Source organism: Henckelia pumila, chromosome 2 (genome assembly GCF_033568475.1).
Source record: "Henckelia pumila isolate YLH828 chromosome 2, ASM3356847v2, whole genome shotgun sequence".
NCBI lineage: Eukaryota > Viridiplantae > Streptophyta > Magnoliopsida > Lamiales > Gesneriaceae > Henckelia > Henckelia pumila.
In genome coordinates, this window is record NC_133121.1 from 49,881,849 (window position 1) to 49,887,848 (window position 6,000).

Sequence of the window (6,000 nt, forward strand, 5' to 3'; positions counted from 1 at the left end):
ACCCCTTTTGAGCTAATTGAAAATGAATGGCATGCGTGAAAACGTGTGATAAAACCCCATTCAGCATTATTTCAAGGTCCTACAATTACTACCTGCACCTTAAACACTATTTCCTACCTTTAGGGAGTAATTGCATGTTTGATTTTTATGCTCTTGATTTGAATACTTAAATGGATAGTGTGTTGAGAATTGCAATGAAAAATTGACAGAAGTGTAGTAGTAGAGGAAAAAAAAAAGAAAACTGTGAAAAAGAAAAAAAAAAGCGGGATGAAAATGCAAAGAAAAAAAAATGGAGTTGAAAAGAATGAAAAAGTTTGCCGTGTGAATGAAGAGGAGTGGATTTAAGAGATAAAATCGTATTTTACTCCCTTTTTGAATTTTTTCCTTCGTTTGTAGCCATAAGCCCAGTTGTACATTATAAGACGAATAAGACCTATGGAGCAAGTCACAGTCGCCTAATATACTAGTGGAGAGGGGTTGTGAGAGTTTAACCTATGGATTGTCGATTGACATTTTTGATGAATATGCATTTTGATCAAAACACGCACACACTTTATTCTTTCTTGAGATAATTTCATTGTGAGCGTTTTTGATTGAATGTCTTTTGTGTTGATCCCGAGTTACCTTGAATGATCTCATGATCTATAGATGTTTGCGTTGAGTTTTGGGGAGAGTGTTGTGAACGTGAGTTGCGGAGTCTAAAAGCCTATAAGGTTGAGCTATGTTTCTTGCTTAAACAATTTTTCAATGTTAGGAGGATGTGATGTGATTGGATTTAAAAATTTTAGATTTCATTGCTGAGGTTATTGATACACAATAATTCTTGATGATTCTGGGGTGTTGTGTAAGTTTCTTTTTAGACATTTGGTTTTGTTCGGGACGAACAAGAGTTCAAGTTTGGGGGAATTTGATAAGTGCATTTTATGTGCTTATATTGTTAGTATTGTGCTTGACTCTTGTGTTTTATTGGTCGATTTTATGCGCTTTTCTGTTGTTTTTGTTATATGAAGGAAACAAGGCGTGGGAATCGAGTTGATGGATATAAGTGCAAAAGAGGGAAGAAAAGATCAAGAATTGAAGGCTTAAAGATTTGAAGAAAATGAGAAATTCGAGAGCAAGGAGCGCCCGCCCTGCTGAGTGGCGCGCCCACGCCATTGCTGAGAAGAAAAGAGGAGAAAGTGCGTAGGTACTGAGCGCCCGCGCAGGAACAATGAGCGCGCGCACCATTTTGAGGAATGAAAGAGCGTAGAGGTTGAGAGCGCGCGCCACTATATGGAGCGCCCGCCCCATCGGTCGCACAGACTTATTTTTGGAAGAATTTTATGTTTTGGAAACTCTTGTTTTAATTCCTAGGCTTATCTTTGGACGATTTGTTACCAAGATAGAGTTTTATTATTGAAGAAAGGAGAAGAAACGTAGGAGGGAGACTAGGTTTTTTCTAAGAATTCTAGAATTCCATCTTTTCTTATAATTTTTACTTTGTTCTTCATGAATTGTGTTGGCTAGTTTTTAATACTTGGTTAAGGAAGACGAAGCCCTTGATTAATTTACTCATGAGATTTTTGTTTTACAGAGTTTGATTATTGTTGAGTATCAAGTATTATTCTGATTTATTTCATGATTGTATGTTTGATTATTAGATTGATCACCTGATAATTCTTATATATAATCTACTGCTAAATTAGAGTTTGAATCCGTAATTGTTTGAATTATCTGATTTGCGAAGCAACTACAATTAATAATCGTCCGCTTGTGAGGTTAGGAATTTTAGGGATAATAATTGACTAGGCTAAATTCATCCGCTTGTGTATGAGTTGTCTAGATTTATCAGTTTTACTAGTTTGCATGCTATTGTGAGTTTAAATCTAATCGCTTGTATTGGGTTGATTCATTGATAAGGGTTATCTTAGAACGCTTGTGTCTAGTTAACTAAGATTAAGGTAAAACAGGAATTTAATTTCCAATGATGAATATCAACATGATTAAAGATTTTTAGATAATCGATGATCGAATGAATGAAATCAAGGGTGTAGTTGACCGAAACCAAGTCTAGTCTCCTATTGAATTTCCCCAATCTTTATTTAATTTTTGCATGCCAGTGAATTTTAGTTGCTTAAATTTTTTAGTAGTTAATCCAAACTTGAAAACCCCCCTTTTTCTTTTAAAGAACACTTTTAAATTTCCCTTTCCTCGTGGGAACGATCCCTACTCACACTACTACATTAATTTGTTTATCTGATTGAGACGGGTAATTTGGGCGTACGCGATAAGCGCTACCATTGTGGTAGATTGGTTTAGAGTTGAGAGTAAACCTCATAAGCCACAATTCTTTCAAAACCTTGAAAACAGAATCGAAAAGAAAATATTGGACATGGTGAACTTGTATATGAGAGGCTAGAGATCTGACTTGATTTCTTTTTGCCATGGTTCTCAGTATAGTGTTCACAGTCCAGGGAATACGAGATTGTTACCACCTCGAGCGGGAGCGTAGGTGGGAGGCTTGATTTTGGGCCTTATTCTATTCCCGGGATACCAACGAGATGATTTTTGAAAATATCGATTCTGTGAAACTTGAATCCTTTAACCCTTGACTTGTCTTTGAGTTTTTTATGTTATTGAATGAATTTTCTTTGAAAAATATTTGACAGGTAAGGGTATAAGGAAATGACGATTGTGATAGTAGATTACTTGTTTGAGTTATATCTACTTGATTTATATAGATGTCTTTCATACTGAGATTTATTCTCACCGGAGTTATCCGGCTGTTGTTTTGCTTGTATATGTGCATTGCATCAGGTTGAAGGGTAAGCGAGTCAGACATGACATGGAAGCGAGAGATTGAGAGATTAGAGTGGAGACTTGGGTGATAGAAGAAGTCTATGCTCTTTTGTAATGTCAAGCATGTTAGATTAGAATCTAATGTTGATATGTTAAATTCATTGGTTTAGTTTATCCTTTTATGTTTGATGTTTGTATTAAAGGCTTGAGATAAGACTTTAATCTAGATGTTGATGTTGTTGCTACAATTGAAATTTATTTGAGTCACTTTTGTAGATTCTACATGTAAACTTGAGTTGGTTTATATGAAGAAATGAAACTTATCTTGTTGTAGCATCATGCTCTCTTGATTATGAAGATGATTGTATTAATTATGCCATTAGCTTTGATATTATCATAGAGGAGTTAGCATGAACTTGTTCTAATTATTTTGGATATGATTATGTAGCATTGGCATAACTTGTTAGTTGATCTTATGGCTTGGAAGGCATGGACAGCACAAACCAAAGTGATGTTTTTTTTTCTGTTGTGCAGACCTGCGCGGGGGAGAGCCCTTGGCTCGCGCATGCGCGGGCTAACCAGCTCGATTGCTGGTTTGTTTTCCCGCACTCGCGCGCGAGATGAGCTCGCACGCGAAAAAAAATATTTAGGCCTTTGATTGCTTGATCTTAATTCATGTATTGGATGAAATGTTCTTATTTGATCTTGGATTAATCGTAATGATTTGAGAGATTAGTGCCCGAGTCCTCACAACAACCCACAACCCGTCGCAACCCATCATTAAGCGGGGCGGGGCGGGGCGGGGCGGCCCACCTTTAAGGCGGGTTGGAAAAACCTCAATCTAACCCACCTATTTTAAGTGGCGGGATGGGTCAACCTGGCGGGCTTACGTGTAATTTGGCGGTTTTTGGCGAGCCAACCTGCAACCCAACCCAACCCACCATTAGGCGAGGAGGTGCGAGCCGGCCCACCTTTAAGGCGGGTTGGGAAATTGTCAACCCAACCCACCTATTTTGTATGGCGGGATGGACCAACCTGACGGGCCTAGCCCATTTTGACACCTCTACTCGGGAGTAATGCATAAATACAAATTGTGCTACTTATTTATTACTGTAATCTATATATAGTTGTAGCAAATATGCACTTAGGTGTCAGGATTTTTTAAAGGATTGGGTTTTAATGCAAGAAGGATAGGGCTTTGTTTCAAGTTCGTTTTGCTAATGAGGAGAAGCCATATTGTGATCATCTTAATCGAAAATATGTTATTTATTGTTTGATACTACTAAGTTTGATCAGATGGGTACAACTACTTTTGTATATATCAGCTGCCATATTTTGGGTTTCAATTACATGGCTATATTATCTTCCAATTTAGATGCGTGCAGTTAACTTTTGGAACTTGGATTAACATTTCCATGGATTGAATTTAGTAAGTATTTTATTTCGGATTGGTTGTTTGATCATATTTAATTATGATCATATATGTTGAAAATAGACAACTTTTTTTCGTACAAAGACAACGGTTTTTAACTATTGGGATGAGAATTTAAAGACAACGTTTCAACATATATTGAAAAAAATTAATGACAACGGATTTTAACCGTTGTCAAAAGTTATTTTAACCAAGATAGACAAATTTTTCAAACCACTGTTAAAAGTAATTAACGACGACGGTTTTAAATTGTTGTCGAATCATCATCCAATGTTGAGGTCTTCAAGTAAGACAACGATTATAATTGTTGTCAAAATAAGCTAAAGATACCGGTTTTAACATGTAGTGACCCACGTCGTGATCATCTACTAATCAAAAGCTTAAGCATGCATTTAACTTAATCAAATAAATCATAAAAAATATCAGCGGAAAAGAATAAATAAATTCCAAATAAAATAACATAATAATGATACAACCAAATCAAAACTCTGTATCAATACAAATACAACATAAACATAAGCCTAGACAATAATCCAGCTGGCCATCCACTTCCTAAGCTCTCTTGGACCCACCCGCCACATCCAACCGCAGACCTGCCCCATGGAATAGGGTGTCTAGATACAACAAAGTATGGGACATGAGCATAACAAGCTCAGTACGAGAGTATGAGTATAAACTATTATACGTGCATGTATGCATGTGAACTGGGTACCAAGACACTTAAGTCAAGAAACAAGCTCATAGACCGGGCCCAGGGTATATAGCACGCTGTGCCGTTGCCTCAGGTGGTGGCTCATATACCTAGTGGATAATGTTGACCTAATACTAGTATATGTGTCCAACCATCACGGTGACCTGACACAAGACTTACGTATCCAACCTTCCACAACTCATTGAGTGAACGCCCTACTACAGGATACCTCTAAGGTAAAGGCTCAATATACTCATGTATGCAACATACAGTCATGTCATGTTGTATCATATAAATCATGCAATCACAGAATACATGCATGCTCAATCTGGATTTCTTGAGTAATACTTTCATACCTTATATACTAGGCAAGCTAGACCAGCACTATGTCCAAGCCTATCGTCCGTACTACAATGCAAACTACTCATGCATTATAATCTTATTCTAAAGCCTTAAGTACTCTATAGCATACTCCCTATTTACTATAAGGATCCAGAGCTATACCTACGTCCATCGTCAGTCCACTGATGACAACTATCCTAGAACTAGGGAACCTCTCCGCAACAACCCCGGAGTGCCTTGCTATCGCACAGACCAAGCCTAGGAAGGCTGGAAATCGCCCTAAGCACTCAAAGGTCAAGAGAATAAGTTGGAAATGGTGTGAGAAATGTGGCCCTTAGAACCCCTATTTATATGGCAAGATCGTACGATCCGATCTGTATGTCCTGCCACGTGTCATGATCTTGTGACATCTATCCCGCCACCACATCGGACTCTTCGATCCCCGATTAGACGTTCCGATCTCCGCCATGTGTCAGTCCCAGCTTGACACCTCAATGGTTAGGTTCAGATGCTCCATTCCTGGATCGGACGGTCTGATCCTGCCCGAGCTCAAATTGTAGTTTAGTCCTTATTTAATCAATACCTTAATCACGTTTAAGTCCTTTAATATTTTAAAATGGAACCGGGCTACTACATAACATGTTTTCAAATAGTGTATAAATTTGTGTTCTAGTCAACGACAAAAGATTAAATTGTTGCAAAAATGTTTTCATATGCTTAAAAAGACAACGAATTTAAAACTGTTGATGTTGGGTGT